This window comes from Triturus cristatus, chromosome 9, assembly GCF_964204655.1.
Source record: "Triturus cristatus chromosome 9, aTriCri1.1, whole genome shotgun sequence".
Classification (NCBI taxonomy): domain Eukaryota; kingdom Metazoa; phylum Chordata; class Amphibia; order Caudata; family Salamandridae; genus Triturus; species Triturus cristatus.
The window spans coordinates 39,403,318-39,428,214 of NC_140592.1; positions in this window are offsets into that span (position 1 = coordinate 39,403,318).

Genomic DNA, 24,897 nt, shown 5'->3' on the forward strand with positions numbered 1-24,897 from the left:
AGAATGATAAACTTGAATTATTTTCCCTATACTTTCCCATTGAGAGATCTCTGCCACAGTCTCGGAGATCGCTTCAACATGTGCAAAGTTTTCTTTACATCTGTTTACCACTACTTCTAAGTTATGGCTGTTGCAAGCATATCCCACCCTCCTCCATTCTTCAGTGACTGGAGAACCTGTACCATCTTGAAAGAAATGGGACAAACTAATCAATTCCTATCTCAGAATATGTACAACCTTGAAGAAACAACATCTTCTCTTACACAGTCTTGGCGTAGAAGGCATGAAGTAAGCCTCACCATGACCCGCCAGATCAACTCCGTCGCCTCCACCAGTTTCAACTGCCTTCGCATCCTAAGGAAGACCCTCAATTGGATACCCCCCCGAATACAGAAAGACCGTCACCCACGCACTCATTACCAGCAGACTGGACTACGGCAACGCCCTCTACGCCGGAATCAACAGAACTCTTCTACACAAGCTCCAAACCATCCAGAACGCCACAGCCAGACTCGTCCTCGGGACCCCACGGCACAAACACATGACCCAACACCTACGAGATCTCCACTGGCTCCCCGTCGAGAAGAAAGTAACCTTAAAACATCTTACCCACGCCTACAAATCCCTCCACAACATCGGACCCAAATACCTCAACAAGAGACCTCGCCCTACGCATCCGCAGAAACAGAGCTGGCGGAAGAGCTTTCTCCTACATCGCAGCCAAGACCTGGAACGAGCTCCCAGTTAACATCAGACGCTCCCCGACCCTGCACACCTTCAGGAAGAACCTCAAGACCTTGCTCTTCGACCGAACTGAAGCTGCACCCCACTCCCCCCCCAGCGCCTTGAGACCCTCGCGGGTGAATAGCGTGCTTTATAAACCCCTGATTGATTGATTGATTGATGGGCGGAGTTCGCGGAGTTCCACGAAGTGCAAAAAAAACTCTGCCACGCTATACGGAGCTCCGCAAGCGGCAGATTGCATTGAATGAATGCCAATCCCTGTGTTTTTCAGTGCTAGATGCTTGTCCGCACTGTGCAATGATCGTGAACGGCACCATGCACAGCGCAAGTGGGCGCCGCTTTCCTTTCTGCTGCTCAATTAGATTTTTACTCGAGTTGCAGCATTCTCAACACGAACAGACAGTTTTTCAACGCGAGTGGTCACTAGCGTACGCGACCACTCGTAATGAGGAATTGGACAGCCCCCCCACTTTGAGAAATCTCACTGGGAGGTTGATTTTCCAACATGATATTGACGATAGCGAAAGAGGAAAAATCTCACCAGGAGGCAGATTTTCTTCGCTCATGCTCGCCAACTTGATGCTGACAAACGGGAGCGAGGAAAAAACTACACGGAGCGGAGTTTTTGTAACTCTGCGAGCTCTGCGTAACACGTAGTGTGAAAACTCCGCAAACTCCGCGAACGGAGCGGAGTTCACTGCCCAGACTTAGAATGAAGCCTTGATGAGCTTCCAAAGGGTGTAAGGAGCATTTTGTGTTTATTAGGCAGTCTTTTAAAAAACTGAAAACGACTTTGCAGTAAAAAAAATGAATTAGAAATACAAGGTTTTTTTTGCACTCAAAGTAAAAATAAAAATGTTTTGACCTACGTAGCATCCTTAAAGGGTCTAGTCAAAAAGTGGGACTTTGGGACAATGTGCGACTACATAATAAGAGATTTCTTGCTCAAACTCCATACTTATCTCAAGCAATAGAAGGTTTCAATCAATCAATCAGGATTTGTACAGAGTGGCAAATCACCTGTGAGGGTCCTGAGGCACTGGAGTTGCTAGCTGCTTCGTGGTGATCTTGTTCATTCAAACAGGTCTTAAATCTTTCCTGAATTGCTGGAGCGTTGGGGCAGTCCTGAGGTGCAGGGGAAGGTTGTTCTAAGCTGTGCCCACCAGCTGTGAGAAGAAGTGTCCTCTGCTGTTTGCTCAGTGGATTCGGGGGGTGGCTGCAAGGAAGAGGGAGGCCGATGGTAAGTGTCTGGTTGGTGGGTGGAAGGTCATGCGTTTGTTGATGTATGCTGGTCCCTGGTTGTGCAGGGCTTTGTAAACGTGGGTCAGTATCTCGAACTGGCATCTCTTCTGGATCGGGAGCCAGTGTACCTGCTTGAGTTGAAGGGCGATGTGGGTCCATCTGGAGAGGTCACGTATGAGTCTTGCACTGAGTTTTGTATTGTCTATAGTCTCTTCAGGAGGTGTACAGTGATTTCTATGTTGAGCGTGTTACCGCAGTCCGGCCTGCGACGACGCCTGTGTTACGGTCCTTCTGGTGTCGACTGGAAGCCACCTGAAGATCTTTTGGAGCATGCTTAGGGTGTGGAGGCAGGCTGATAAGACTGCGTTTACCGGTTTGTTCATGGATAGCTTGCTGTCTAGGATGATGCCGAGGTTGTGGGCATGGTCTGTCAGCGCGGGGGAAGTGCCGAGTTCAGCAAGCCACCTTGCGTCGTTCCATGGCGACATGTTGTTCCCGAAGATGAGTATACTGTGGTGTAGGTGAGAGACAATAGAATCGCCTGCAAAACAAGACGGGTTCAAAGTGAAAGACACTAAGAAGTTTGAGAACAACTCCTACGGATACTTGCAAATCAAAGTTTAGCTGTGAAAGTCCAAGATCTAAGCGCCTGATTTCGAGTCTGGCAGTTGGATTTCTCCATCACAAACACAACGAGTATACAGTCCAATTTATCACAGTACTAAAGACTGTAAACCACTTTTACTAAGGCGGGCGGGATATCTGTTACATTTGTGATGTTTGTAGCCCATCCACCAACCTCTAAATCAGGCCATTTAGCCAACAATTCAGTTTTAATGACAAGAAATTCTGGGGCATATTTTCAAAGAAGTTGCAAAGAGAGGCGATAGCCAAAAGAGAGGCGATAGACAAAAGAGAGGCGATAGCCAAAAGAGAGGCGATAGCTGTCTTGGCTGATCGCCTCTCTCCGCCACTTTGGAAACGTTAGGCTGCACCATATTACTAAGGATACGGTGCAGCCCTGCGTTTCCCCCTGCGATGGAGATAAGTTACCCAACTTATCGCCAGCGCAGGCACCCTTGCACCAGAGTGCAAGGGTGTCTGCGAGCAGGGAGGTTTGTTTATGTGTAGGAAGGAGTTCCTTCCTGCACATAGACAAACCTAAAATGACATTTTGTAAATTTCATGTGTTCTGCTTCGTGCAGCACACATGGAAGTTACGAAATGGCATTTTGAAAAACGTTTTTTTCATGTACAGGAAGGATTTACCATCCTGTACATGAAAAGACCAAGGCATTTTGCTTTTTCCATGTGTGCTGCACAAGGAAGCACACATGAAAAAGCAAAAACGAGGAGAAATAAAGCATTTCTCCTCGTTTTACCACCTTAAGACCAGGATTTTTCTGGTCTTAAGTTCGGCGCTGCCACCTATTATCGCCAAGCTTGATAATAGGTGGCAGCATCAACTTCAATGGGTGTTGCGGTGGAACGCCCACCACAACACTCACTACACGCTAAGTTTATTGTGATAGGGGCCCTATTATCAAGGCAGCGTTAAGCCAATTAACGTGGCTTTAAGCCACGTAAAGTGGATTAACGCTGCCGTTATAATAAGGCGATAAAATGATCGCCGCGTTATCGGCAGAAAAGTGCAGATAATGCGGCGATAAAGGCCTTGCTAATATGCCCCTCTGTTTGTTGTAGCTGAGGAAAAGAGGGTCAATGTTCTACGACATGCAAGGAAAGTGCTAGATGCCTCATCTATACCGTACAGAATATGGAAGAGCATCTGAACAAATTTGTGTTTCAAATTAATCATGATAATGCAAAGTGAGCTCCACTTCGCTGTGACACTAACCTGAATGGCCACGTAGTGAAAGTAATGGATGACTCATGTTCCCCTCACATATTGATCAGCAGAGGGTTTTCCTGAAAACGTTTGGTCTGTTAATTGTACCCTAAAAAAGCGAAATTACCCCCAGGTGGTCATAACCCCATTCTGTTGGAAGGTATGGAGAGTGCGCACATCATTTTCAAAGGGATATCCACAGTGGGAAAAGTTTACATTTCAAAGAAAAACTCTAGGGATTAGGGATAAATCTAGATCCAAATGAAAAAGATCCTGCCCTGATTGCTTGGGAGCGACCTTAGTCACAATAATATTTGCTCAAAATTGCCAGAGGTATTTTCCGAGAAAGGGGATCATTTAAAAGTGTGCTTGATTTCAATTTATTTTCAGAATGTACTATGGGGCCAATCCTATGCATCACAAGGTTTGTTCCGTTCCTCATTTAGTTAGAGAACCACTTCCACAAAACTAACAAACTTCCCTGAACCCGGTGTCATCAAGTCCAATAAATCCTTGGATTGGCTTGCTCCAATCGTGCTTGCCAATAAAGAATATTTCTGTATGTGCAAGGTTCTGAGAGAGCTTCATTCCAGCATAGAGGTGGACTGCCACCCCCTCCCCACTGTAAAACAATTAACTAGCCTGGTAGTTGGCACCAGTTGTTTTAGGATGGTTGACCTCATATATCACGAAATTAGTTCTCTCAAATATTTCTTAACACCAAAAGGGAAACACAGATTTTGCAGAATGCTGTTCTGTTTGGCTTAAGCTCTGCAGTATTCCAGCACATCATGCATCAAATTCTAAGTAATCTCCCTCACATCTTATGTTTTAAAAACGACATCCTTATTTTTCACCCAGAGGTACTGAGCCATGATGCTATTTTGAGGGAAGTTGTGAAAAGAATAAAACATGCAGTGGTAACTGTAAAGAGAAATCAAGTGCCAAATGGGTGTTGGTTCAGTTACTTACCTACCCCTTCCAAACATAGCATCAAACCTAAACATGATCCGGTCTAAGCTGCCAGAAACACACCTTCCTCCAGTAACAAAGATGAACTCGGTCATTTTATTTTGGTTTGGGTGAAAACTACTTACACTTTGTGAAGAATATCTTAAGCATTGCAGAACTTTTGAGACTACTTCTGAATGTAGAAATCTGTAAAGCTCCAATCGAAGGCTGGTTTGATGTTTCCAAGCACACAATTGTTACTACAGACCTCGCACCATAGGGCGAGGTGCAATGCTTAATCAAACTGTTAACGGTAAACGATGAATCACAGCTTTCCTTCAAGAGCTACAAAGGTATCAGACTTTAACTATTTTACAGTTGAGAAGAAACATTTAGCTTGCTTTTGAGCAATAAGACATTTCAGGTTCTATCTGTAGAGTCGACCGTTAGTAATTAGAAATGACCACCAGAAGACTAAGCCAGGGATTTCTAGGTGGCTTCTTGGTGTAGAACAGTACAACTTTCTCACCAAAGATCCAGGGGAAATTACAGAGAACATCTTCAGAGAGATGTCAGTAACTGATCTCAAGACTGCATGTTGATGCCTTAGGACAGTCAGGTTGAATGGGTTAATACACAAATCAGTCAATTTACTCCTTGCAAAGTATTCCAATGGGATCCCAGTAACAAGGGCTCTCCAAGAAATGTTGTGTAACTACTGTCAGTTCCAAGAGTGATCCTATTTGTATCCATAAAAGGAATGAAGGCTGTCGCCACTAGGGCTCCAGCTTGGTTGGGACTGGAGGGTGAGGTGATGGGAGACAGAAGGGTTAGCAAACTAGATTTAAAAGAAACCAGAACACATACAAACCAAGGTATGCGATACCTCAGGGTGTGAAGAACACACAAAGGAAAGTGGGAGTCGCGATGTCTATCAAGAGGGGTGATGCTTTGACGGAGTAGATGTCAACGTTTCTGATCTCATGAGAATTGGGGTAGGGGTTAAGTACATTTTATTCCTTAAAAAATAGGAAGAAATGGGGCATTATAGACTGTGTGGGGCTCATTCCCCAGTATTCTGCTCATGGTCAGTGCGGGCTGATCCGATTAATACAACACAAAATTGTATCGGACATTCTTCCAGATTAAGAAAAATCACCTATGAAGTTCTTGGAGTATTTAACATAACGTTGCAGGTCATTGTTTCTGTGTCATCAGTGATGTCACTGAGTATGTCATGAGTGATGTAATATGTGACGTCATCAGCAGTGGATTGCGGTCGCGCGAGTTATAGTTAGCTGAACTAACTATAACGGGGGAATTTCAATGGTTTTTTACGAGTGAAATGTCCAGCTAACTATAACATGTGTGAAACCTATGGTTTTTTCAGTGAATTTGCAAGGTTTTTTAAATGCTACTTCCTAACTATAACGTGTGTGAAACCTATGGTTTTTTAAGTGAATTTGCAAGGTTTTTTAAATGCTAATTCCTAACTATAACGTGTGTGAAACCTATGGTTTTTTAAGTGAATTTGCAAGGTTTTTTAAATGCTAATTTCTAACTATAACGTGTGTGAAACCTATGGTTTTTTTAGTGAATTTCTAAGGTTTTTTAAATGCTAATTTATGTATGTATTATTATATTTTTTATATATTTATTTTACAATAAACTACCTATGTATATAGTTATAGATTGACTGTATCCTGTAATATGGAATGGCTCAGCTCTTTTTTTTTTTATTTGGATAAAGTTGAACAGCATAGTTAATATCTTCTATAAACTTATAAACAGTTTAAAATGTTTTTTTTTTTTTAAGGGTTTTTCACGCACCGGCAATTTTTTTTATTAAACGAAATGGGTTTTTTTTATTTACGAGGTCCTTTAGGGACCCCCTGAGAAGGTCTAGGGGGTTAGGGAGTGTCTTCCCTGCCTCCTTTTCATGTTTTAGAAATCGGGTTAAAAGTAATTAATTTTTGAAGCGTGCATGCACCGTGCGCGCATACATGCGAGCACCGTGCGCGCAGCGCGCAATATTTATGAAAATTGTTTTTTTCTTTGGGACCTTAGGGGTCTTTCATGGTCCCCCTGAGAAGGCCTAGGGGGTCAGGGACTCTCTACCCTGCCCCCTTTTTACGTTCTCCACTTGTGTTTTTAGATCTCTTCTGCCTCTAAAACTCAAAATGGCAGCTGGGGGGTGCGCGCACCGTGCGCGCACCCCGCGATTTTTTGAAAAAAAATAATATATTTGGATTGCATTTTAGAACGTTTAGTACTACTACTAAAAGTACCACAAAATGTGGCTTGTGAAAAGGCCTCAGACTGCGTGGGACACACAGAAAAAGATGCATGAAAACTCGTGCCCTCGCACAATGTGTGTGGCACACAAATAGGTAGGCACACACACAAACGTACACAGACTGTGTGTGGAGGACACACAAGCACGCATTCTGGGTGGGGCACAGAAATATGCACTTCAGCATACAGACATATACAGACAGTATATGGAGAGGACCGGTTTATTCTCATCAAAAGGAAACAAGAATTAACAAGTCTGTCTGTGGGGGAGGGGGATGAAAGGAAGACTTAAGCACCCTTAGTGGAGAGACATTCCCAAATTCCCCGGAATGCTGTGACTTCACCACCCCAGAAATGCCACTCGGGATTCTTTCCAGCTGACACTTCAGAAAATGCCCGTGGCCGCTGCTTCCCTCCACGGGCAATGTAAACAGCAAAGGCTCATGTTTTCCAGCCCATCTATTGCTGCCGGCTGGGGCCTGAGACTGCTGAAGAGTAGAGTAACAGAGCAGAGCTAGGCCTGGGCCCTGCTCCCACCTGGAGGCCTGAGACTGCCAGAGTGCACAGGAACAGACCAGAGCTAGGCCTGGTCCTTGCTCCCACCTGGAGGCCTGAGACTGCCAGAGTGCACAGCAACAGACCAGAGCTAGGCCTCGTCCTTGCTCCCAACTGGAGGCCTGAGACTGCCAGAGTGCACAGCAACAGACCAGAGCTAGGCCTGGTCCATGCTCCCACCTGGAGGCATGAGACTGCCAGAGTGCACAGGAACAGACCAGAGCTAGGCCTGGTCCTTGCTCCCACCTGGAGGCCTGAGACTGCCAGAGTGCACAGCAACAGACCAGAGCTAGGCCTCGTCCTTGCTCCCAACTGGAGGCCTGAGACTGCCAGAGTGCACAGCAACAGACCAGAGCTAGGCCTGGTCCATGCTCCCACCTGGAGGCATGAGACTGCCAGAGTGCACAGGAACAGACCAGAGCTAGGCCTGGGCCTTGCTCCCACCTGGAGGCCTGAGACTGCCAGAGTGCACAGCAACAGACCAGAGCTAGGCCTCGTCCTTGCTCCCAACTGGAGGCCTGAGACTGCCAGAGTGCACAGCAACAGACCAGAGCTAGGCCTGGTCCATGCTCCCACCTGGAGGCATGAGACTGCCAGAGTGCACAGCAACAGACCAGAGCTACGCCTGCTCCCTGCTCCCACCGGGACAATAGAGACTGCCTGAGTGCACAGGAACAGACCGAAGCTAGGCCTGAGCCCTGCTTCCATCTGGAGGCCTGAGATTGCAAGAGTGTACAACAACAGAGCAGAGCTAGGCCTGGTCCCTGCTCCCACCAGGAAGCCTGAGACTGCCAGAGTGCACAGAAACAGACCAGAGCTAGGCCTGGTCCCTGCTCCGACCTGGAGGCCTGAGACTGCCAGAGTGCACAGGAACAGACCAGAGCTAGGCCTGGTCCCTGCTCCCACCTGGAGGCCTGAGACTGCCAGAGTGCACAGGAACAGACCATAGCTAGGCCAGGTCCTTGCTCCCACCTGGAGGCCTGAGACTGCCAGAGTGTACAGCAACAGACCAGAGCTACGCCTGCTCCCTGCTCCCGCCGGGACAATAGAGACTGCCTGAGTGCACAGGAACAGACCGAAGCTAGGCCTGAGCCCTGCTTCCATCTGGAGGCCTGAGACTGCCAGAGTGTACAACAACAGAGCAGAGCTAGGCCTGGTCCCTGCTCCCACCTGGAGGCCTGAGACTGCCAGAGTGCACAGCAACAGACCAGAGCTAGGCCTGGTCCCTGCTCCCACCTGGACAATAGAGACTGCCTGAGTGCACAGAAACAGACCGTAGCTAGGCCTGAGTCCTGCTCCCATCTGGAGGCCTGTGACTGCCAGAGAGTGTACAACAACAGAGCAGAGCTAGGCCTGGTCCCTGCTCCCACCTGGACAATAGAGACTGCCTGAGTGTACCGCAACATACCAGAGCTAGGCCAGCTTCCTGCTCGCATCTGGAGACCTGAGACTGCCAGAAAGTGTACAGCAACAGAGCAGAGCTAGGGCTGATTCCTGCAAGGCCCTTAGGTCTTGATTACATGACGAAGTCTATCGACTCCTCCCCTAGCTCTGGGATTGCTGCAAGGCCCCTAGGTCTTGATCATGTAAAGACGGCGTTCAACTCCTTCCGTTGCTCTAGGATCGCAGCACGGCCCTTCAAACTTGTTCACGTGACAGGGCTCTCGACTGCTCACCTAGCACTGGGAACGCTTCGAGGCCCTTAAAGTTTGTTCATGTGATGAGGATTCTCGACTCCTCCCCCTAGCACTGGGATCGATCTAAGGCCCTTAGGGCTTGATCACGTGACGACGGCTATCGACTCCTCCCCTAGCTCCAGGATCACTGCAAGGCACTTAGGTCTTAATCACATAATCGATGGCGCTCAACTCCTCCCCTAGCTCAAGGATCACTGCAAGGCCCTTCAAGCTTGTTCACACTACGAGGGCTCTCGAATCCTCCCATAGCACTGTTATCGCTATGAGGAACTTAGGGCTTGATCGTGTGACAACAGCTCTCATCTCCTCCCCTAGCTCTGGAATCACTGCAAGGCACATAGGGCTTGATCGCATGACAAGGGCTCTTGACTCCTCCTCTCCCACTGGGATTGCTTCAAAGCCCTTAGGGCTTGATCGCGTGATGGCGGCTTTCGACCCCCCCTTAGCTCTGGCATTGCTTCAAGGTTCTTTGAGCTTGTTCACGTGACAAGGGCTCTTGACTCCTCCCCTAGCACTAGGATCACTGCAAGACCCTTAGGGCTTGTTCACGAGACGAGGGCTCTTGACCCTTCCCCTAGCACTGGGGTCGCTCTGATGCCGTTAGGGCTTGTTCATTAGATGAGAGCTCTCGACTCCTCCTCTCCCGCTGGGATCGCTGCAAGGCCCTTAACTTAAGGCTTGATCACATGTGTGAGGGCTCTTGACTCCTCTTCTGGTGCTGGGATCACTTCAAAACACTTAGGGCTTGATCACTGGGATCACTACAAGCCCCTTAGGGTTTAATCATGTGATAAGGGCTCTTCACTCCTCCTAAGGTGCTGGGATCGCTGCAAGGCCCTTAGGGTCTGATCACATGACAAGGGCTCCCAATTCCTCTCCAAGTGCTAGGATCGCTACATCATCCCTAGGGCTTGATCACATGATGAGGGCTTTCACCCCATTGTCTCTGCACTCCACTTAAACCAGCTCCCCAGGGCATCCAGCTAAAGGGCGTTTAGATGAAGGATGTCCAGCCCCGGCATCCAGCCAAAGGGAACCAACTTTTAAAAGCAGGAAAGAGGGATATTTTGAAAGATAAATCAGGGAAATGTATCCTCTCTATTGACTTGCATTGAAGTGGTGGTAATTGTTGGTGTGTTGGCTCGTTTGCATCACTCTCGTTTGGGCCAGTTAGGGCCTGGAAAAGGCCCAGAGTCAGAAGCCTTACCTCTCCACCATCTAACTCCCAGGTACACGCTCAGCCCTTTAGCACCTACTAATGATCTGAAACAAACAACATTCCTGATATGTCAAGCGCCCACCTGAAGCTCAACCCAACCAAAATGGAAGTCCTATTATTTGGCAAGAACAGTATACAAGATGCAATAGAAACCTGGCTCAATCACATGAACCTTGACGGCTTCAAACCCCAGCTTTCAACAAATGCGAAGTCACTTGGATTCACCTAGGACACCGACCCCTCCCTCAAAGAACAGATTGGCAAACAAACACAGCCCCACTAGCTCCCTGTTCTAAACAAAGTCAAACTGTTTCTTCCAGAAAGTGGCTACAGAGCTGTACAAGCCCCTGTACTATTGCATCTGGGTGTGGTAATGCCCTTTCATGGCCTTAAAGACTCCACGCTGGCACCCCTGAGAGGAATCCTGCACACCGCAGCACGTCTCATCCAGGGCCTGAAGAAATAAGATCACGTCACCCTCACCCTGGCGGAAATCAATAAAACCAGCTGCATCATTTACAGAGTCTCTAAGGGTATTGGTTAGTGGTCAATTTAGAGAAGAACAATTAATTGCTGGACGCAGAAAGAGAAACCAGGGAGACAAAAATGCAATTTGACAACATAAAATTGAGTTTTGGTAATCATATATATTTAGGCTGTCTGGTTTTAGGTTTAAACCTATAATAACTGATAAAACCCCACCGAAAGGAAAATAGCCATCACTGGTGTAAACATATAAACACTGAAAAAACACCTTTGCAACCACAAACTAAGTGTCATTCAAAGAAAGGAAAAGATGAGTGAAAGAGACATTTCTATTTCATCTTGAAGGGATCAATACAATGTAACTTTGTTATGCAAGGTAGCATCAAAAAAGACTGGGCTAACTTTATTCTGCTTGAGTTTTGTTGTTTAGGGATGTCACTAAAACATTGTCTCTTCTTCCTTCTGCTTTTTAAGGTTGTGTGGACTTTGATCTAAAGATGCAGTGTTTAGAAGAATGTTTTAGGTCTTATTTAGTTATTTTTTAAACTGTAGAGAATCTGGAAATATCAAAATCATATTTGATATTTTGGTTACATTTAGCTGGTTTCATGAGAATCTTTCTTAATTTGTACCATCACATTTACCCACCGACAGAGAATGAGTGAAATCCTTTGATGCATCAGCCCCCTTCTCTAGTGAGTCATTGTTGATTGCAAGTGAATTGCCAAACACCCCAAGCTTTAAACAATCAATGCAAGATGTAGTGACAGGTATATGTGAAAAAAAAATGTTGTCACCAAGCATCTAAGATAGTGGTGAAAACATAACACCAGACGTTTGGTAAAAATGGAACGCAGTGTCGCCTGGAATTCTGCTGAAAAAAGTTCCTACCAAGTTCAATAAAGATTGGAGAGATATTGTTTGTATTTGCAGTAATTCAGTTACGTATGTCAAAATGTTGTATGATGGTCTGTCAAAATCGATACTTGAGCTGAAGTGCTTCCCTGTAAGAGATCCTTGTCACTTGCTGGATGGTATGCTGAAAGCATCTTTATAATCTTCACAGTTATTGAAGAATGATATTGACTCTGTAGTTCATTCTGGTGCAGTAAAAATGTATTTGGACCTCATATACCTCATTAGTGCAGAAAGCAAGCAATAATTAAAATTAAATTAAAATTCCATAAACACTGGAAAAACACGGTTTCTGTTGTTTTTAATGGCGCGAAAATGTGTAACCACTGATAACCACTGTTTTTTAAGGTATTGAAAAAACGGAAAAAACCCCACCAGAATTTACCAAAAATAGAAACTGAAAACAGGAAAGCCTATATATATTTGTTATAAATAACTTCATATATTCTGACATGTAAAAGAACAGCACTGTGTTACATTAAATGGCATGTAACCTGTGGGATACTGTGCTCATGAAATGGTGATGACGCAAGTGAGATGTGAGGAAGTATGCACGGCAAAAAGACAATTGGTGGTGGAATTTACATAGTAGAGATACCCAAACAATGAACGTTAATATATACAGGTGGAGTCAAGGTGGGTATACTCGAGGAGCTAGCGCCAGGATTTTCGCTATAAGAGCCAACGGCATTTCAGCCTGTTGGAGTGTTCAGGCCTTCATCAGGTCTAGGTTACTCTTATTTTTATAATGGTGGTGTAGTACGCGACAGGAATCCCAATCGTAGGCATGCAGAGTCCCTATATGAATCAGGTTAAGAACGCATTCGTTGGTCTGGAAGGGTCAGAGGTAGTCACGTCAGGATGTCTCTGTAAGAGGGTCCAGAGCGGGTCCGGTGGTTACTGCAAGGATCCGCAGTAAGGAAAACAGCTGCTGGAAGTGGTTGTTTGAATATAACAGGTAGTCCGCGTGGAATGAATCTTGTATAAATGGAACCGGCATTAGTCGGGCCACCAATTGTTTTTTTGTCGCGCCACTTCGTGTCGCTGTACATACTTCATCACATGTCACTTGCGTCGTCACCATTTCACGAGCACTTGTGCCCAGTATCCCACAAGTTACATGCCATATAATGTAACGCAGTGCTGTTCTTTTACATGTCAGAATATATGAAGTTATTTATAACAAATATATATGAGTACCAAAACTCAATTTTATGTTGTCAAATTGCATTTTTGTCAAAGACAACTTATTTCCAACCACACACCCTGCACGGTGTAGCATGCTACCAGATGGGGGGAGAGCCTTCTCTCATCTGACCCCCAAGCTATGGAATTCAGGCCCCAGCCATGTAACCCACAGATGATCACGGATGCACGCAATGACTCACGCAGCGCTGGGAAGCCTTTGGGTAGCCACACGCTTTGCAAATATACAATATAACACAATGGCTTATCTTGTGCTGCACACTCTTCTGTCTGTCATCTCTGGGTGGCCACTGATGTCACTTGGAGTAGACTGACCCTCCTGGTAGACATGGGCATTACACCATCTCGTTCTCTCCTGTGGGCGCGATGGAACTGCTTCCTTTCCCACGTGTTTACCTTTGACAACATGATTTGGTCTCCATCCCGCCTTCCTCGTGACATCCTGCATTTCTTTTGTTTGCGGCCTATGTGGAATGCACAAGGCCTTATGAGTAGTGTGCGGCTTGTGATAGAACGCATGACCATCAGTGGGTACACATTGTGGAACCTTACTTACCCGGAGGCGTTGGTTGCCACAACAAGAGCCAAACGTCAGCCTGAGAAGTGTCAATCCAGAACAGAAGAAATGAGTTCTCCCTGAGGCACTATCAAAACTCTATTAATCATAACTCATAGCATACAACAGTTTACACACAAGAAATAATTAAAATGCTGACCTGCGTTATATCACTCAACACAAGCAGTGACTCGTGATTAAGATCCCACGAGCAACCACGACGTACGCTTCTTTTACAAAAGGGCCTTCCAACAGTAAAATACAAATGGGCTATTCAAAAAGGTAAAGTACAATTGTGAGTAATCTACAGGTGTAATTTCCTCTTACACTTTTGACGAAGTTCACTACTTTTGGCTCTTCACACAATCTGTGTGTAAAGTTACTCATAAATGTGGACTTATGCTGCCCCGCCCCCTGAAAATGGGTGGGTGGAGCCAGACTCCCAAAAAAGAAACAGTAGTCAGTAAGACAAGGCCAACCACTAATACCCTCCCTTTGAAAATAATGGAATTAGGTTCTTCAAATAAAACCACAAAGAAAATAAAGTCATTACATTTAATTATTTAAAATAGCTAAAAATATAAATAAATATAATTGAATGTGAAAAGATTTTTTTTTCAAAACAAATTGTATTCGTTTTCAAAGGTACAGGATTTGCCGATGCCCAAAGCATACATTACAAATATAGATCGATGTAGAAAATATTTTTGAGAATCTGATTGAACTTGCCTCTTTTACATCTGGCCTAAAAGCTGAAATGTAACACCGAACATCGCTGAAATCCCTCAACCACAATAGACTAAGTGTGTGTGCATTGGCGTCAGGAATGTGAAATTCTTTTTAAAAACATTTGTTATTTTATCATAAAATATTTGATAACTTTTGAAATGTAAATATCAATATAACAAACACGTTTTATTAAAATCTAATCAAGTTATGTTTAATTAATTCTATGCATCACTTGTAATAATCAACCCACAATAAAAAATAAATTACTTTAGGTTTGGAATTTGTTTTCTAATTTAAACTTCCGAAAAATACTTTTAATATGATTTATTTACATTTTTTAAAGATGTAATTCGAAAATAAGTAAGTAGTAGCATTTTTTATCTAAATTTAAAATACATTTATAATATTGATTTACATTAATATTTAACATCAAAATATATTCACTCATTTATTATAAAGTTTAAGAGAGATTTTATTTTTATTTTCCCCATACTTTACTATAGAGAGAGCTCAACACCTCAATTACCACAATTAAATAATTATCAAAAAACAAAGTGGCCTCTGAGCCCTTCCCTCTCTCTTCCCCCAAAGTTTGCTCTTTAGTTTACATCTCTTCAAAGAGACACTTGCAAAGTTCTGCTTGATTTCAGACACGCTTGCTATGTCGCTATAGTCGGTCTTCAGTGTCTGTGAAAAGTTTATGAAGAGAAAACCACACTTTGAACTCTTACTAATATGTATGTGTAAGTATGTGTGTATAGTGTCAGTTTGATTTAAGGTGAGACATGTGTATGTATTGAATGATTACCTAATTGGATTCACCTTTGGTGTTAATCGAAAGAGAGAAGGAGGTAGTCCTACAGTCTCTGAACTGCACAGTAAGAAATCATGGATTGAAACTCCGGCACCCCCACTTAGCCAACCTGTGTGATTCACGGAACACCATATCTCATTTTCTGTAACCATCCAGTTTGAAAGCACATTGAAGTAATTCAGTATAGGATCTGTGCTCTACAAAACGTCAGTCATATATATGGTTAATATAAAGTAATCTTGCTTACAGTTTAATAACAATATTGCCTATTATATAGGGACCCTGAGAAAGAGACATTTTGGGTAACTCATAGCCACATCGTCGGGCATGTAGGTATTCTTGAGTGTTTTATGTTTAAAAAAATTACTTTCAATACATGTCACAAAATTCAGTGATATAATCATATGTACCTAATGGAGACACTGAGAAATGTTGAAAACTATATATTTTTGTTTTAAAGTTTTTCATTCTGCATGGCATTTGTTGACTGATTTTCATGTTTAGATGGCTTGCCTTGCGGGTAGACTCTTAAGGCCAAGCCAAACCCTAGCTCCGCTCTCCCAAAGTCTTCCCTTGTCTCCGATATAAGGTAGTGTCTACTCCACCCCTGCGTGCACATCTCTACCAGCGAGGACTGACCACAGGCCTCAATCGCACAGCCTTCGAGCCCTGGGTCCACCGGTCGCCTGGACTCGCGTGCTATTTTCCTGAGCAGACCAAAATCTGCTCGGTCTTGTTCCTGACCAGGTGCCCAAAAAGCAGCTTCCACATCAGGGCACTGCACAGGGCCATATTATGTCAGAGACACTTACTGCATTATATTATAATTTATATATTTTATTATATATCATGTTATGTGATGCATCTATATCATGTTATCCGATGCATTTTAATGTGTGATATGTGCTATGGTATATATTATGCTATTTTATTTTCTGTAATGCCCTACGATTTGTGCTGTGTTATGTATTTTTATGTGTCTTATAAAGTGCTAATAAATATTATGTTGTATATTGCATTGTGTGGTTTGTTTTGTTTTGTCTTATGCAATATGTTACACTATCCTACAGTATGTTATGTTAAGCATGTTTAGGCCTTGCGTACACAGCTTTTAGCTGTCTGTTTGCAAAAGTCATCTTGACGACCACACTAAACAAGCATTTGCAATGCAATAGGTCTCGCATTTATGCGAGTTTGAGCTATTGACATTGCAAATAATAATGCCTTTTTTTGTTTGCTTTTTAAACACATAAATAAAAGGCATTATTTTCAATGCCAATAGCTGAAACTCTGGTAACTGCGACATCTATTGCATTGCAAATGCTTGTTTTAAAATGTAACCTTGAGTGAATTTGTAACTTGTATATATGTAACTTTAACCACTAGCATCTGTAGTAGACTTTTGTACTTACTACCATTCTTATGTGAATCTAGGGTTTATCTGTTTGTATCTTTTATGTTATTCGTGTACTCTGAAGTCCTTATGTAAAACTGATTCTATTGTCAAGCTCTCTGACTCCTTCGGGTGAAGTTCGCGCCATACAAAAACGCATAAAGAAATATTACATTTTTTACACACCATTATTTCTTTGATGGGAGTTGTCACCTATTAGTTAAGAGTCCAGAATAAGCCACGGTCTCTGGGGTTAGATGTTGCTGAAAAATCTTGTCTATTACGCTGAGAATTGCTGAACCGTACAGTCGGACCCGTGACCTAAGGTCGCCCCTAGGCGAAATGCATTGTCAGCGAATGCGGTCTATTCATGTTACATGCACTACCTTGTAAAGAGCGCTTATTACCACAGTATTCACTTTAGAATCGCGGTAAATGGAAGCTTTTAATACCAATGGTAAGAAACTGAGCGACTTCGCAAGGATGAAATGGTGAAACTGGTCCTGCCGAAGAACGAACTGGTTGGTGTGCAGGATTTAGCTAGTTACACAAACTGGCATTCGGTGATGCGTATTTTGGATGCAAATATACAAGCCATATACGCAGTTTAAAAGCATACATTGTCATTCATCAACTGAGATTAAAGAAAGATCGGGGGTAGCAGAGACTTGAGCAGTCGCCTCGCACAGAGCGCAAAAATCAGGATAATAAAAGCATGCGTCTTCTGAGGAGACGCAGGTCTGGACGCGGGCCGCTCCTGGATGGCTCTGCGCTCGATCAGTCATGTAGCTCCCATGGTTCTGCGTATAATGAGCACCGCAGCGAGACGCCTCGTATATTTAGCACATTAGCTGCACATTATGGGCTCCAAGTGGTCGCACATTAAAGGCTCGGCACTCCTGCTCCAGGCCCCGCCCGCCCCCTACTACCACCTCAGGCAGCAATCGCAGCCACCGATTTCAAACATGTTATTTGCAATGATATCTCAGCAATAAAAAAACAGAATGAAATCGCTATGCGGCAGTCTATCCTGGAGCCAGTATTTATGCCCTTCATCATTGCCAGAATCACCGCGATGAAGCCGACACAGGCTCGTGCATGTGTGAACTCCTAGTGTGCCGTGCATGCGCTGGACACAATCCGCTCCCCCGAGCTAGGCACAAGTCACTCAATCGTCTCAAACAGCCAAACAAGCATTTGCAATGCATTAGGTCTCGCATTTACGCGAGTTTCAGCTATTGACATTGCAAATAACAATGCCTATTGGCATTGTCATTTACAATGCCAATAGCTTTAACTCGTGTAACTGCGAGACCTATTGCATTGCAAATGGCTTATGGCACGGAGCAAGGGAAAAGAGTAACTAAAGTAACCATTAATCGCCACTTAATGTAAATAGATCATATAAATTAATTTTTAATCACAATATATGCAGAATACATTACACTGCATGTCTTCCAGTCGGAGCTGCTTATGTCAAAGTGCAGGTTACAGAGCAGAGCCAGGACTGTGTACTCACTTTACTAGAACACTGGAAAATTAAAATAGAAAAAAAACGTGCAGTGTTAGCATTGACATCACCAACTTTCTTTAGGATCCATCAAACCCCCTTTAATCAACGGAATGGTGAGTGGGGAGCAGCAGAAGGGGGTGGGGAGAACAACAAAGGACTGTGAAGGCAGAGGGTTTATACAAGTGGGTGTGTGCAGTAAATAAGAAAAGCACGCTGCCTCATGTGCTCATGGAAATTTGGAAGAACAGCATAGTAAAGATTTTTTTTTTTTAAACTAACCGCAACGTGGGTGGTTAAATAAAGAAATCTATTGATCACAAGAGTATGGAATCCGAAGCTTCTGAGCGGAATTTACGGGCTTCTGCCTTGTTGGTGATCAACCGTTTCTACATAGAGTGCCACGGGGCCAGCACATATTGCTTTGTGACCATAGACATTTGGGGTGCCTGCCATGCGTGTGGCGATTCTTTAATGCCCGCTTAGTGCTGGTGATTGAAGGATGCAAGTGTACCTGGCCGAGGAACGGCTTCGGAACTGGAAGATTTAGACTCTGCACACACAAACAAGAATTAAGATACTTGCAGTGGAATCACAGTTTTTGTACAGCCCCAATAGGCAACCAACCAGATTTTCCGTGATAGGACTGGTAACCTAACAAAGGTTTGGGTAAAAAAGGTAGTTTGCGTTGATCTATAAATCGCCATATGGGGCACTGACAGAGCTGAAGTGGGTGACTGGTAGCCTGCTGGTTCTGTTGAAGCAGTAAAAAAAACAAGCAGGAAGGGGGTGGCAAATGGTGTGCGCGGACGCGTGTGTGAAAGTAATCGCGATCGCGATCACATCAAAGCGGCCGTGCGGCGCACATGCACTGTATTTGGAGGCCTGAAAAGCCACTGTTTGCACTTCCAAAACTCGCTTACTATAAGTCTCGCCAGAGCAGCGCTAAAGCGCTGTCTCAGACGAGACCTAAAAAGACGACGCAACCAAGCAGACCTCTGACCACACGGTAATCCTGTGACATCATCATCAAGAATATTGTAGCCTCCGTGCGTGTCTCACTGCCAGCTCAGCAGGCAGGGAGAAGCATCTGCACTGCAGAAATAATAGCATGCGCGCCTCCCTGTATGGCGCATATGCGAAGTCGCGGCCGGTCCAAACCGGAAGTCAGGCAAAAAGACTTCCCCGCGCTCAAAAACTTTACTGGTAAATAACAGGATTTCAAATGCCCATAAAAGAAAACATCACCACTCTGCACGTCTACCCGTAAGCCTAGCTTGCAGGGAGACATGCCAGCTGACACCCCTGCCCAGCTGATACATTGGGCGGCGAAGACACCATCAGTAACCCCAGCCCACAGGAGCCATACTCCTCGTCCCATCATTCTGTTGGCAGATAGAAGAAAAACAAGGAGGCACATCTGGGGAGGGGTGTGCGATGTGCGCGCGCTGTAAGGGTGCCTGCGAGCCATGCGTTTAATGAGCCATGACGAGAGAGGAAAGCCAGATGGCGCCTGTGCGCATAACCGTGCGCGTAACTGCACGCTTCAGGCCACACAAAAAGCGTGTGGTGAGCTTTTTGAAGCCCACTTACTAAAAGTCTCACCAGAGCAGCGCATGTGCAGGCAAGACCTAAAACGTACAGAAATCATAAATCCCGCCCACTGTTTACCATTGGTTGGCTTTATTGTCACTCTCAGTTGTTTGCTTTTTATTCAATGGCTAGCCTTCTTATCTTTGTCCTTCTATTGGAGTATATCCTCTTTACCATCCTTTTGAATGGTTGACTTGTACCCTTCTACAGCTCACATTTAGAGGAACTACGTTTATGTTTTTCATTAAACCCTCAGTAAGAGTGCATATGTAGCCATGCTCTCTTTGTGTGCTGCGCTCTGCTCCACAAATCCCATCCCTGTTGCTTTCCCTTCACCTGCCACCATCCAATCCCTCTGCTGTAAATGTGCCTCTCGCAGTCCAGGGCCGTAGCTACAGGGGGCCTTTGGGGTGGGGCCAGCGTATACTAATGAGTGGCCCCATTTACCTTGTCAGCAAGCAATGCTGGCAGTTTGAAACTGTTTTATAAAGCAAGTCCAGCCACCGTCGAAACAGTGATGTGAGCTGCAGAGCTAGAGGTGGTCTGCAGAGATAAACAAACATTTCTTAGACAGCAAACTTCCTGTTCTTCACATTAACGGAACAATCTTAAAATGAAGAACTACACATGCGGACAGATTTACAAAAGAAGCACTGCAATGCAGTGTAGCAACCTAAGTTACTGTGCCGCGTTCCGCTAGGAGAAGAGAGCAGCGCAGTGCCAGGTTTCCTACCTGCCACCTTGTGGAACAATCTCACTGTGTGAGGAGGGGGCGGGGCAATGAAGGGAAGGGGGCTGGGCCCCTTTGCCGAGAAACACCTAGGAGGCACTCTTGAACCCCACACAGCCCCAAGCCCCCTCCTTGCCCCAAGGCTTTCTCGCCCTAAGTGCGCCAAGTATGTCCAGACGTGGGTCCCGTGCTCTCCATGACACTGGAGTCAAGCTATCCTGGCTGAAGAGCGGCGAAACCGGTCCTAGGATGCTTGTTCCCGGTCCAGGGAGGACCTGGCTTGGCAGTTTGGGCTGGTCTGTTCCCATGAGGCACAGGGCCAAGACTGATTTGCATATGGCTGGGTTCAAACTGGAATGGCATGGTGAGTAAAAAAACGATGGATTTAGGCCCAGATCTCTGTGCTGGGGTGAATGTATGACAGTGTTCTGCATTCTGTCCATCAACTGTTGTTTTTGCACTTGTCACCCCGAGTGGGACGGGTATGCCCAGACGTGTGTCCCGTAATCTCCATGCCGCTGGAATCAAGCTATCCTGGCTGAAGAGGGGTGAAACCCCAAACCGGTCCTAGGATGCTTGTTTCCAGTCCAGTGAGGAACTGGCTTGGTAGTTCAGGCTGGACTGTTCCCATGAGGCACAGGGTCAAGACTGATTTGCATATGGTTGGGTTCAAACTGGATTGGCATGGTGAGCACAAAAACGATGGATTTAGGCCTAGATCTCTGTACTGGGGTGAATGTATGACATTGTTCTGCATTCTGTCCATCAACTGTTGTTTTTTCATTTGTCACCCCGAGTGGGACGGGTATGCCAAGACGTGGGTCCCGTGCTCTCCATGCCTCTGGAATCAAGCTATCCTGGCTGAAGAGGGGTGAAACTCCGAAACCGGTCCTAGGATACTTGTTTCCAGTGCAGGGAATGCTTGTTTCCAGTCCAGGGAGGACCTGGCTTGGTAGTTCTGGCTGGACTGCTCCCATGAGGCACAGGGTCAAGACTGATTTGCATATGGCTGGGTTCAAACTGGAATGGCATGGTGAGTAAAACCAAAACGATGGATTTAGGCCCAGATCTCTGTACTGGGGTGAATGTATGACATTGTTCTGCATTCTGTCCATCAACTGTTGTTTTTGCATTTGTCACCCCAAGTGGGACGGGTATGCCCAGACGTGGGTCCTGTGCTCTCCATGCCGCTGGAATCAAGCTATCCTGGCTGAAGAGGGGTGAAACCCCAAAACCGGTCCTAGGATGCTTGTTTCCAATCTAGGGAGGACCTGACTTGTTAGTTCGGGCTGGACTGTTCCCATGAGGCACAGGGTCAAGACTGATTTGCATATGGCTGGGTTCAAACTGGAACGCCATGGTGAGCAAAAAAACGATGAATTTAGGCCCAGATCTCTGTACTGGGGTGAATGTACGACATTGTTCTGCATTCTGTCCATCAACTGTTATTTTTGCATTTGTCACCCCGAGTGGGACGGGTATGCTCAGACGTGAGTCCCGTGCTCTCCATGCCACTGGAATCAAGCTATCCTGGCTGAAGAGGGGTGAAACCCTGGAACCGGTCCTAGGATGCTTGGTTCCAGTCCAGGGAAAACCTGGCTTGGCAGTTCGGGCTGGACTGTTCCCATGAGGCACAGGCTCAAGACTGATTTGCATATGGCTGGATTCAAACTGGAATGGCATGGTGAGCAAAAAAACGATGGATTTAGGCCCAGATCTGTGTACTGGGGTGAATGTATGACATTGTTCTGCATTCTGTCCATCAACTGTTGTTTTTGCATTTGTCTACATACTGACGGTCAGGCTGTCTGTAAATCAGACGGGCAGATCTTCAGTTTGGCGGAGTTGGAACTCCGTCACTTTTCCGACGGAGTACGCACTCTGCCAAACTCTAAATTGGGCTCTATGTGATTTGTATATGTGCCCAGTTTGTTTATTCAGGTATGTAGGTTACACAAAATCACTTTGAGCTCCTTTCATATGAATATGTGGGCATACAGGCATCATAGGTTTCCTCTGACAATTTCCATAGAGTGCAGTTTCCACAAATATCCCAGAAGAAGCGTAGATTAATACACATCCTTATTTACTCTTGTGGATTTTTGTAGCTAGTGCAGGGGTAAAAATTACAAGATTCTATTTTTGCACAAGTAACTTAGAAAAAGTCTGCACATGGGATATTCTTTCAGTGTGACAAATCCCTCCCCCATAATATCAACACAAGAAAGAAGAGTTACAGGAAATTCTTCATTGTGGAGAAATCTATACAGAGGGAATGCAGCCAACCGCTGCAAACACACAATTTTCTTCCATATACCTCCACCAAATGTGGTGGTGATCCATTCTCCTTCCCACCCTTGAAGAGGAGTCACTTCAGCTCTGTGCTGGCATAACTCTCCGACGAGCTCTAGGCTAGAAAGGGGTCAGATCAGACTTTGGAAATGCCAACAAATATACTTGTTTGTAGGCATACCCCATACTTACAAGGCAAACCATGATTGGGGAGCCCATTCCCCACTTCTAGAGTGGGATTTAAGAGTGTGGATTTCCCCACACTTGTGGCAGAGAAATCAAAACTTATAAAATCATTTACGTCTGCCTGTAATCCCTTTGTCAATTCCTCGCATTTGTTCCTAAACTTATGTTTACGACCAAATTTACCTTTGTGAATAGGCGCCGATATTTATGTCTACTGGGGCCGCTTCCCATTTGCGAATTACTTACCACCCCAGTTAGGGGTCATTAACTGATCAATGGCTTCCAACAGCAACTGCTGCATGAGTCACTGATGAATTCCATTGCAAATCCCAAATGGGAGAGGGAGGCTCCTTTTATCCCCCCTCTTATCTGTGATTCATAATAGATGGGAAAAGCTGGTCACGGGTTCAAACCATGGCACTGCAAGCTCAGCTTTTTATCTTTCAAGGTTGATAAATTGGATAATAGTTTCATGTGTTATTTGCAGCGCTTAGAAACTACAAACGCTCTGTTAAGGTACGGCCGCCCTGGTGATACATGTTAGTGCAGTGTACACCTGCATGTGCTGACACTTTGCCACTTCCATCGGAAACATGGCAACCCTTCTCAAGAGTGCAGGTAGCAGTCTTGTGGGCATGGCACTGCGGCTTGTGTTCTTAGTGGCATGCCGGGTGACCTGCATTTCTATGGATAGGAGGGGTCGGTCTGGATGTCTGTCAGTGCTTCTGGGGAAAGTGTTGGAGAGAGCAAGGGCTTCTGCTTCCTTCTTCTGTTCCAGACCCAGTCCTAAAGCACTTCATGCAGTAGCAGACCATACTTTTCTCTCTGGTCCCACTTATTTAGTGGACTTGTCTGCAATACTTAATTTGTAATACAATAAGTGCCAGTGCCCTTGTCAAGAGGCACCACCCATTGCGCCTGCCAGCACTGTCAATGACATTACCATCTCAACTAACCATCACACTCATACAAGTGTGACAGTTCACACTTTAAATATACATTAAAAATGCCTAATGCATGCTACCCACGCTATTCTTATAGCTTTCGGTGGCAGTAATTAGGGATTTTAGTGTATATTTAATTATTAAACAGATGTTGTTGTCTGCCTCACAAAATTATACAAACAGCACCACCATGTGGCAGGCTGTCATAAGAGCCGGTGTTGACAATAAAGTGGTAGGGCCGAGCACCGCTAACCACTGGCTCAAATTAAACACTGCTTAGGTTTTTAATACATAGTTAATGATGGGCATCAGAGAGAGGAGTCGAGGCAACACCATGTCAAACTACAGTCTCACAGTAGACCATTGTTCAGTCTCTGCTGATTGACACCACTGATGTAGGAGGAGGGGGAGGTGACAAAGAATTGAACATAATGAAGTGGAGATGGTGGAAGGGGTTGAGAAGAAGAAGAGACAATGAGGAAGAAGAGAGGAAGAAACAGGACAACAATAGATAAGGAAACTAAGCTTTACATACTGGGACTATTGTGACAACTGGTACTGAAATGTGTGCCTACCGGCTGGGAAGCTGTATGCATGTCAGGTGAGCTTTGCATACTGGGTAATCTGTTATGCAAGGGCGCTTTGCATGCTGGGTGGAGGCAATGAAGATGTAAACACATGGGAAACACATGGAATGACTGTTTTCAATGGACTTAACATGCACTACTGAAGCTGGCATGATCACGTGTGCTTTATATATTGTGTGGAAATGTGACTACTGGCATGGAAATATGTGTGTTACAAATGAGTGTATGTTCTACACTGATGTAATTCTACTCCGAAGAGGCCTGCATGATGAGTAACCTGTGGATACTGTAAAAAGTGCTCAAGCTGTAGCCCGTCAGCAATAGTCCTAGTGCGCTGAGCTACGCCCGGGCCTCCTCCTGCACCACCACATAGTAAACAGTCCCTTGGTACAGGAAGTTGTGCT